Genomic DNA, 11,061 nt, shown 5'->3' with positions numbered 1-11,061 from the left:
CTTTGTTTTTGGCAATCCCTTAAAACCTCTCGGTATCTTCTCAGAGTAATTTTTTTTTTGCAGGGCAATGGGGGTTAAGTGACTTGCCCAGGATCACATAGCTAGTAAGTATCAAGTGTTTCAGGCCAGATTTGAACTCAGATCTTCCTGAATCCATGGCCAGTGCTTTATCCACTGCACCACCTAGCTGCCTCAGAATAATTTTTTTGGTGGGACAATGAGGGTTAAGTGACTTGCCCAAGGTCACACAGCTAGTAAGTGTCACGTATCTGAGGCCAGATTTGAACTTAGGTTCTTCTGAATCCAAGGCCAGTGCTTTATCCACTGTGCCACCTAGCTGCCCCCAGAATAATATTTTTAAAAGCAGAAAGTCCATAGAATTACAAAGGAAATATATTGAAATAAATTCATCAAAAATATATTTTTAAAAACTTCATAGAACCCAGTTTAAGAACTCCCACAGGTGCAAGAATCATCTTTAAGCAGATGATTCCCAGCACTACATATCCAGCTCTAGTATGTCCCCAGAAATCCAGTCCTGTATCACTAACTGCCTTTTGGACATCTCAAAATCAACGAAACGTATCCAAAACAGAGTCCATTATCTCTACCTCCCACAAAAAAATAACCTTCCTTTCTCCGTTCTCCTCTTTCTGATTTGCCAAGGTGCTATCATCTTCCTAGTAATAAAGCCTCTAAATGCCAGCATTACCCTCAACTCTTCGTTGATGTTTACCCTTCATATATATGCAACTTGTTTTTGAGTCTTGTCATTTCTACCTTCATCTCTCACATTCAGTCCCTTCTCTTGACTCATACATCTACCATCCTGATGCAGACCCTCATCATCTCTCAGCTGGGCTATTGTCAGAGCTTTCTGGTGGGTTTCCCTGCCTCAAACTTCTCCACACTCCAGTCCAACCTCTACTCAGTTATTTAATTGCCAGAGATTTTGGTAAACTGTGGGTCTGTTCTGTCAACCTCTATCCACCCTCTAATTCAAGTCAAATCTACATTCAGGTGCTTGTTGTTCATCCTTTGTTCTCAAAGAGGACCAGTGACATGGTCTTGACTTGCATATCAGTTGGGTTAGAGTGATGCATTGCTGAGCTGTTGTCGATCTCAAGCTGTTGTCCGTCTCACTCTCTCCTCTAGAGTCCACATTCAGAAGTGCATTGTGGAAAGGAATGAAGAAGACATTCCTAACTGGAAATCCTCCTTAAAAGGGAGGCCAGAGGAAAAGGCTGAAGGGGCAGAGGGTACTTCCAGTGTAAGGAATCCAGGATGGAGTGAGCTTCTAGGGTAAAGAGATTTCTCTAAGTTCTTAGAGGGCATAGACTGACTTTTGCCTCGCCAATACTTAGCATAGTGCCTAGTACATAGTAGGCACTTAATACATGCTTACTGATTGATTGGTAGAGAAAACCCATGAAGATTCAGGAGTAACAGCCTGGAGAGGAATGAAGGAAAGAATATGTATTCTAGTGACTCTTTATTAGGTCCAAGATGAAATATAAACTGCTCTTTTTGACATTTAAAAATTTTCAAAATGGGGCAGCTAGGTGGCGCAGTGGATAGAGCACCGGCCCTGGATTCAGGAGTACATGAGTTCAAATCCAGCCTCAGACACTTAATACTTACTAGCTGTGTGACCCTGGGCAAGTCACTTAACCCCAATTGCCTCACTTTAAAAAAAATTTTTTTTCAAAATGCCACTCCCGTATTCAATAAGCTCCAGTGGCTCCCTGTTGTCTCCTCTGGCTTTTAAAGCCCTTTTTCTATATCTTGGCCCCTTTCTACCTTTCTGGTTGTTTGTTTGTTTGTTTGTTTGTGGGGCTACGGGGTTAAGTGACTTGCCCAGGGTCACACAGCTAGTAAGTGTCAAGTGTCTGAGGCCGGATTTGAACTCAGGTCCTCCTGACTCCAGAGCCGGTGCTTTATCTACTGTGCTACCTAGCTGCCCCCTTTTCAGTTTTCTTAAACCTTCCATCCCTCTGTGCACTCTGAAGTCCAGTAACTCCATCTTCCTAACAGTTTTTCATAGAGGACATCTCATCTCCCAACTCCACACATTTTCTCTGGGTGTCCTCATGTCCATAATTATTTCCCCCTTACCTCTGCCTTCTGCCTTATCTACCTCCCTTCAAGTCTCAGATAAAGGCTCACCTTCTGCCAAAGGCCTCTGCTGGCCCTCTCAATGCATGGATCTTATTCATACATCGTTGTTTGCATATCATCCCCCTCCATTAGACTCTGAGCCCCTTGAAGGCTACCTAATAATTTTTGACCTCTGCTACCTTATCCACTGGGTAGGTGTGAATCAGTGCACCAGCTCTCCATGTTAGCTTTTTTCCAGAGTCCTTCCCTCCAGGGATCTCACCCTGAAGAGAGCCTGGAACAGTGTGTCCTCTCTTAAAGCCAAAAGACTAGGATCTCTCCTGTCCCAAGCTCTTGTCCACTCTTCCCCTCACACAGGCACAGAGTGTTGAGTTATCATTCTCCACCAATGAGGAATCTTACACAAAATGGACTTGAGCCTTGGCTCACACATCAATCACTCCAGCAGAGCAGTGATCTTTTTTGATGTGGCTATTCCTGTCAGTGACGTAGACTGAAACCTATCCTTTCCTGCCCATGGTGTGCCATGGTGTACCCATGGGAAAATCCCCTTGTCAGCCCATCAGTCAACAAGCATTTATGCTAGCAGTGGGAAGACATGGAGAGACAAAAACAATCCTTGCCCTCAAGTAGTTCACATTCTGATGGGGATGACAACATGTTAACTAGGTACATATAAGATAACTACAGAATATGTGGAAGGTGATCTCAGAGGGAAGGCACTAGGAGCTAGGGAAGGGGGGAGGGGACCAGGAAAATCCAGGATAGGTTTCAGTCTTTTGGCTTTAAGAGAAGACACACACGGTCCTGGGCTCTCTTAAGCTAACATGGAGAGATGGTACACTGATCCACAACTACCCAGTGGATAAGGTATCAGAGGTCAAAAAGTGTTAGGTAGCCAAAAGGAGCAGGCAATATAAATTAGAGGTGGTTATGGGTGACAGAAGTGAAGGTCATGGAGGCAGCAAAGGAAACAACAAAAGTAATGGTTCTAAGTGGGGGAGAAAAGATTCTGCTAGTATTTTAGCTGTATGGAAATGGGCAGGAGGTGCAGGAGGAAGAGCCTCAATTCCCAGATGTGGAAACCAAAACACATGGTTAAATGACTTACCAGTGGTCACACAGATACAACTGAATTGTAATGTTTGCTTCACAAAAGTGTCCAAGAAAGGCATCTTATTTAGCTGTAGCTAATAAAAACCATGTGAACCAAGATTTATTAACTTCTTTGTGTGTTATAGACCCCTTTGGAAGTCCGGGAAGTCTACAGACCACTTCTCAGTAGAATGTTCTTAAATGCATAAACCACATAGGTTTGCAAAGGAAACCAGATATATTGAAATAGTTACCAAAATGGTTTGTTTTTTTAAGTTCACAGGGGCAGCTAGGTGGTACAGTGAATAGAGCACTGGCCCTGAAGTTAGGAGAACCTGAGTTCAAATCCAACCTCAGATACTTACTAGCTCTGTGACCCTAGGCAAGTCAGTTAACCCCAATTGCCTGTAAAAAATAAAATAAAAAATAAAAGCAAGTTCATAGACTCCAGGTTATGAATCCCTATAAGAACTTAAGTGAGAGAACATTCAGGTAGACTAGAACATCTGACAAAGCCAGAAATCATCCAGTAAATGGGGGTGGGGTGGGTGGGAGGAGGGAAGTCATCCAATTTGGTAGAAGCAGAAATTAGCTAGTCAATTCCATGTGGCATTTTACCCATATACATGTATGTATATGTATGTGTATATACACATATACATATGTATGTATACATATATAATGTACACACATATGCTTGTTACATTTTTAGATGTCCTCAAATATTCTGGAAATATCACTTGAGTTTAACAGTTACTGATTGGTTATTGGGGTAGAGAGGTCAGTGACAGCTTGAACATAGTAAAAGTTTTATGGTGTTTTTAAAAAACAAAATTAAAATGCTTTATTTCATCATTGTTGATTAAAGGGCTCAGAATTTTTTTGGGGGGGCGTGGGTGAGGCAATCAGGGTTAAGTGACTTGCCCAGGGTGACACAGCTAGTGTCATGCATCTGAGGTCAGATTTGAAGTCAGGTCCTTCTGAATCCAGGGCTGGTGCTCTATCCAGTGCACCACCTAGCTGCCCAGGGGCTCAGAATTTTCGAGGTAACTCTTCATTTTCCATCAGCTGCTCTACTTGGTTTTAACTCCATGGAACAACATGGTACTCCCCTTCCTTATCCCCTTTCAGCTTCCTTTTGTGTGTTGTCTTCCTCCATCAGATTATAAAGTCCTTGAGGGCAGGGACTGTCTTTCTTATTTATATTTCCAGAATTTACCACAGTATCTGGCACAGTGTAGACACTTAATAAATGTATATTGCACTAGAACATGCTGAAAACTTTTGGGGTGGAGGGTAACAAAGGTCTCCAATGGAGACAAGCCACATAAGCAAAGGGCATCAGTGACATCTGAACACTGTAAAACCTTCTGAAAGAATGGCCAAGGCTCTAGAGAAATTCTCCTTTGGAATTCTATTTACAAATTTTGCTGGGTACAATGAGCTAATTCCATTTCCACCGCATTTTAAGGCTAATTATAAACTGATGATTTTATTTAAATTTTCACATGTCAGGGCAGGCACAGCAGCCTGAAATTACCACAGTCACTTATCAAGAGCAGGCATACTCTCTTACATTTAGAGGAAGGAAACTTGAAGATGGATAAGAATCTCCCCGAAAGGGGGAAGCAGAAAGATTCAAGAGAATAGGGAAGTTGGTAAATTGAGACAAAATTCTCATAAGAGAATGATAAAGTGAAGGCATATAAATGAATGCAAAATTAACTATAGATAGACATCTTTGGATTAAAAGTACTTATAGTTTAAAAAATGCAGACTTATAAAGGCAATTTTAAAAAGGTTATTTAACTAAGTGAACTATTTTTGTCCATTCTTACCACTTGTTACTTTTAGAAGTTCAGATTAAATTTCAAAATACCAATACTAGCAATAATTACAGTTAATAGAAAATTTATGTAGCACTTCACTCCAGGCAAACACAAAAACCCCAAGTGTTTCCCTAGAGTGACATGACAGAAAGACAGTCGGGTACTGACTCAAAAGAGCAGGGTCCTAGTCCTAGCCCTGCTATCAACTGTGCAACTGTGGGAAACTCAGAGAATTCTGTGATTCCCAGTTTCCTCATCAATAAATGAAGGGTTCAGGCTACATGATCTTTATTGTCCGTTTCAGCTTCAACATTCTACAATCTTTTGAAGGAATTCAGATATGTGTATGGCTTACTTTCCACTGAGGTAATCAACATAGGAAATAGGAAAGTTGTCACCATTCATTCTTCACTATTAAAGCTGGAGACATTTTCTACTATGTTTGAGTTAAAAGCATTATAGAACATTTATTTACTAGAAGTCAGCCTAGGAAAGTGTGTGCTAGACTTTTTTCTCCTCCTTTTCTTTTTGCTCTTATCCCCCCCCCAAAAAAGCTTTAAATGTGAAATAATCTTTAAAAATGGCAATATTTTAAAACCAACTCATCCTCTCACGTTTAAGATCAATGACTACTCTCTAAAATTCAAAATGTGTTAGGAAATCAAAATAAGATACTCAGAGCAGGGTGGTTATATCCAACTAACTTTTATTTCTTTCCTACTGGTCCTAAGAAAGACAAAGATGCTAGAACCTTGAAAAGAAGAAGAGAGCTTTCTGTGAGCTGCTTGGTTGAGGATGGATTGTGGATGGGAAAGACGGACCGTAGTGAATTGTGGGAAGGTTCACAAGCTGCAGCTGTAGGGAAGGACTTTCATTTGTTTATTTTGTAAATGGACCTCTGTGTCATCCTGACCTTTCTGCAGAAAGGGTTTATAGGTCATGAAAACAGGATCTTTAGCTTTCCAGACCTAAGCAAATCATCTCAAGTGGATTGGACTCCAGGCCCATGTCCTCAGCTATTTAATTTATATCTACTTTTATACTCCTTCAGAATATAATTGCTTTCTATTCCTGTATGATCAATATCTGAAGGGAATCTCATATCTATTTGACCTACAAATGTACAGGTCATCTTCTCTGATAAAATATAAACTGCTTGTGGGCAGGAAGAATTTCATGTCTGTTCATATGTCCCTGGTGTTTGGTATAGTGCTCGGCACATGGCAGGTGCTCAATAAATTTAGGTTTTCATATGGAATTCCATACAAGATGAAAACAACAACAACAACAACAAAGCTATATAATGCCAACATACACTCAAGAGCAGTCAATGTCCAGTGGAGTTTGGAAACAGAAGGCATGGTAAACATTAAGGCAAAATTAAGTGAGTTATCTTCTAAACTTGAGATGAATACTCAGCCTGGGTAGATATTGTTCACAGGAACACAAGGACCAATTATTGCCAAAATCACACCCTTGAAGGAATAAAAATTACAACTTTGAAAGTAAACCCTACAATGCTATTTACACCAAATTCAAAAATCATTACCTAAATGACTGTCAACAAAAAGTAAAAAGTATGAATTACGGTGTCTCGTGATCTAAATTGAGGACTTATTTATCAAAACAAAGCAGCATTCACCCCAGGGTTTAAGAAAGGTTATCTCAGCAAAAGACCCTAACAAATAACTAACACATGTGCTTACAAGTGTGTGTATTTGTCCTAGTCTAAAGCTCCCAAGGGCTTTCTAAGACTGAATTGTACAGGAGTCAAATTGCTAGTGATAACTTCATCAAAAGTCTAATGCCTATCTTTCCACCAATTCTGTAGAATAGAAGTCCTCTGAGGGCAGGGCCTGCTTTTTATAATTTTGTACCTTCAAGTGATGCTATATATCTGTTAACAGTTACTGATTGGTTATTGGCTGGTTTTAGGGTAGAGAGTTGGTTTTAAAATATTGCCATTTTAAAAGATTATTTCACATTTAAAGATTTGGGGGGGATAAGAGCAAAAAGAAAAGAAAAGAAGGAGAAATATATTAGCATCACTAAGGCATCAAAATTATCAATCACTCAAAGGATAATATACAGTGGATGTAAAGGGGTCATAGCATGTATTCAGTGAAGAAACACATTACAGAACTCTGTAGGAGATATCTCTGGAGAGATGGATGATTGGAAAAGGAAGGCCAGTCATGGAGCAAGATAAAGATGGACAAGTTGCAGGCTGAATTGTTACTGAGGTGATGTTAAGAGATGTGGAGAAAGGCCCTCAGCATGGACAACCTGGGGGAGATTTCTGCGAACAGATGGACAAGAGTCACACACAATGAGAAGGAATGGATGGGTTACAATCTGAACCTTTGGAGAGAGTATTCACATCCGTATGATCACAGATTGGCAAGTATTATAATATCCTTTGCATATGTTCTAGACGGATGGCCAATATTTCTTCTATAGTTTATGATCTTTGAGAGTTGCCAGAGGCCACAGGGAAATTCAGTGACTTACTCATGGTCATACCACTGGGATGGATCAGAGGCAGAATTTGAACCTGGGGCTTCCTGAATCTAAGACTACCTTTCTATTCTCTAAGATCCAATGATATTGTAAAAATAATAAGTGTTGAATTGTCAAAACAAATTCTATGTTTAGATAGAAAAGAGAACTGCTAGGCCATGTGGTCTATACTATTACTGCATGGCCGACATCTTTTCTCCCATCCAGGGAGAATATTGTGACATCATGAGAAAAATATGTGATTACTTTGGCTTGGGAGGCAGGATGACACAATAGTAAGTTCAGTGGCCCAGGAAAGAGAGGACTTGGGTTCAAATCCTCCTTCTGAAACTAAAGGCCCAGCTCAAATGCTACCTCTTCCACAAAACCTTCCCTGGTCTCTTCCCCCACACCTGCATTGTCACATTGGGATGAGATCTTTCCTTCTTCTGACCTCCCATGGCAAATTTGTACCTCTCTTGCAGCCTCATTTTATTCTAGTCTTCTTTACAGCTATTGTGTATTTGTTATATAGGTAGTTCTTTCTCTGTGCTATTCCTCCAAATCACACCCATACTAGTGGCTTGGGGTCCCTAGAGGATGATTACTACCTTGAGTTCTATGCTATCCTGTAGGTGCCAACTCCTAACACTATATACTCTGAGCACCCACCAGTGAGCTTCCTCTTAATAGTCAGCCAGTAGACACAATTAATGGATAACATAAGTCATTTATAATATGGCACAAGAAGTACAGTAGTTACAAACATAAACATGGGGCACACTCTCCCACAAATACACACACTATCTGTGAGAAGAGTAGGCACAAACTTAAGAGTATGATAGTATGGAAGCACAAATGTAGGGAATATATTAGAGGTAGTCGTGGTGCCACGGGGCATAGAGAACTGAACCTAGAGTCAGGAATGCCTGAGTTTAAATCTAACTTCAGATTCTTACTTGGCTTTGTGACCCTGGAAAAATCATCTTTGCCTCAGTTTCCTCAACTGTAAAATGGAGATTATAAATAGCACCTACCTCCCAAGGTTATGGTAAGGATAATATTTATAAGACATGTAGTACTGTGCCTAGCACATAGTAGGTACTATAATACAAGCTGATGGTGGTGATGATGTGACCAATTCAAATCATAACTCTACACCTGGAGGATGTTGATATCTTTTCTTTCCCTGTAGAGCCTTCACAAAGCTCAACCTGAAGGATACCTTTGCTGGGAGGGCCACACACTGCTGTGTTTCTAGGGTAAACTCCTCCCTGCAGCTTGACTCTAGCTGCTGAGTCCATACTTGTCTCTCTTCTTTAAATCTAGAATTCACATTTCTTGAAACTGTTTCTGGCCTTGAGAGTCTGCTTCTCTGTATCTCTGTTTGTCTGGAGAATATGAGCCTTTGCTCCTTCAACTGTGTCTCAAACTTTCTTAAACTGACTTTCCACCTGCTGGATGGGTTACTTCCTTGTGAGCTCAGAGTTACATACCATGGCCAGTGGAGGCAGGGTGGAATAAGAAAAAATTCCCATCCTGTCCATACCACACCCTCTCCCCACCCCACCAGCAAGAGGTGAAATGCTAAATTCTTCCCTAACTGCTGGCTCTTGACAAAAATGACTGGATTGTTTCCCAAAGGTCACCCCTGGGTATGGCCAATCATTGTAGATCCTACAACTTCTCACCTTCTAATTCACTCAAGAGACTTGTTCATATCTCATAAGGGGATCATCTGGTATAGTCTTATTTTTTCCAATTGGTGGAATGTCTCTTTGCCAGCCCCTTTTCTGTGTTTAGGTTCTGGGCTTCCAGAGAACAACTCCATTACATATGGTATTTTAAATGATGCAATCAAAGGTTCTGACAAAAATGACATATTTATGGATATGACATATCCTCAAGAATTCATGCCTAAATTATCTTTGTATGTCCCCCAACACCTGCCTTCTGAGCACTGACAGTGCTCTGTACATTTGTTGTCCAGTCATGTCTGACTCTTTGTGACCCCATTTGGGTTTTTCTTGGCAAAGATACTGTAGTGGTTTGCCATTTCCTTCTCCAGCTCATTTTACAGATGAGGAAACTGAGGCAAAAGGGGGGAAGTGGCTTGCCCAGGGTCTCACAGCTAGTAAGTGATTAAGGTTGGATTTGAACTCAGGTCTTCCTGGCTCCAGTCGGATGCTCTTCCACTAAACCACCTACCTACCCTGCTCTGTAGGTGCTTATTAAATGGTGGAGGAAGATAGGCAGTAAGGAAGAATGGATTATTAACTCTGGGTGTAATTATAAACAGTGCCTGGCACATAGCAGCACTTAAATGCTTATTGACTAATTTTCAACGGTTACCCAATAATTGCATTTTTAAAATGTCATTAATCCTTAAAAGCTATTTATCGAATCATACATTTAGAGCCAGAAGGAACCTTTGAAAACATCTAGTTCAATCTCCTCTTTTTACAGATCAGGAATCTGAGAGAGGCCTAGAGAAGTCAAGTAACTCACCAGATGTCACACAGGAAGTAAATGGTAAAACCCAGGATTTGAACCCAAGGTCCTTGGCCTCCAAATTCATTCCTCTTTTCCAGTGTGCCACACTGACTTAGCACCATACCTTGTACATTATAATCACATAATAAATATTCGATGGGTGAATGAATGGTACGCTTCGAAGTGGACCAAAAGTCCCATGTATCTCAAAATCGCATTGGTGCCTGAAACTTCAGTCTTTCTATTAACCCTTTGGGGTCAATAATACTAACCACTGTTGGAAAAAACATCTATCTTGTGAAGAGAAGTGACAGAGCACAATAGTCATTGCCATGTTAACCCAGAGATTTTTTTTTTCTGTTCAGTTCCCTAAAAGAGAACTTGGCCCTGAAAGGAGAGACCCTGGAGCCAGGAGGCCTTAATAAAAGGCCTTTGGGCAGGGGAAGGGACAGAGTAGAAGCTCTGCTTTGAGCAGTTGGCCAACACAAGGGAAGACCTTGGGAAGAGAAGGATGACTTGAGGCATTGGGCATGTGAGGCAGGAAGCCCCTTCACTAAACCTTAGGAAGAAGGAACAGCAATTTTACCAAATGGCTACACTCATAAAGGTACTTTGGACTTTCTTGAATGTCACCACCAGATGAGGTATAGCTGAAGGAGATTGGGGAAAAAAGAAAATGGATAAATTTTAGTCCCATCTGCAGTAATAGAACTTTTATTTGTTTTTTGTTGTTGTTGTTTTGGTGAGGCAATTGGGGTTAAGTGACTTGCCCAGGGTCACACAGCTAGTAAGTGTTAAGTGCCTGAGGTCGGATTTGAACTCAGGTCCTCCTGAATCCAGAGCCGGTGCTCTCTTGACCACGCCACCTAGCTGCCCCAGTAATAGAAATTTTAAGTCGGAATAGGAAAGAAGAGCAACCTCTGTTTTACTCACTGCACTTAAGGAGATCTCTTTGGTTTTGCCTCCTCCTTCTAAATGGAATAGAATGTGCCAAAGGGATGGGGGGAGACTTGCAAACTAAGAAAGT

Source organism: Dromiciops gliroides, chromosome 5 (genome assembly GCF_019393635.1).
Source record: "Dromiciops gliroides isolate mDroGli1 chromosome 5, mDroGli1.pri, whole genome shotgun sequence".
Classification (NCBI taxonomy): Eukaryota; Metazoa; Chordata; class Mammalia; order Microbiotheria; family Microbiotheriidae; genus Dromiciops; species Dromiciops gliroides.
The sequence above is the reverse complement of the archived record's forward strand: the minus strand, read 5'-3'. Positions refer to the sequence as shown.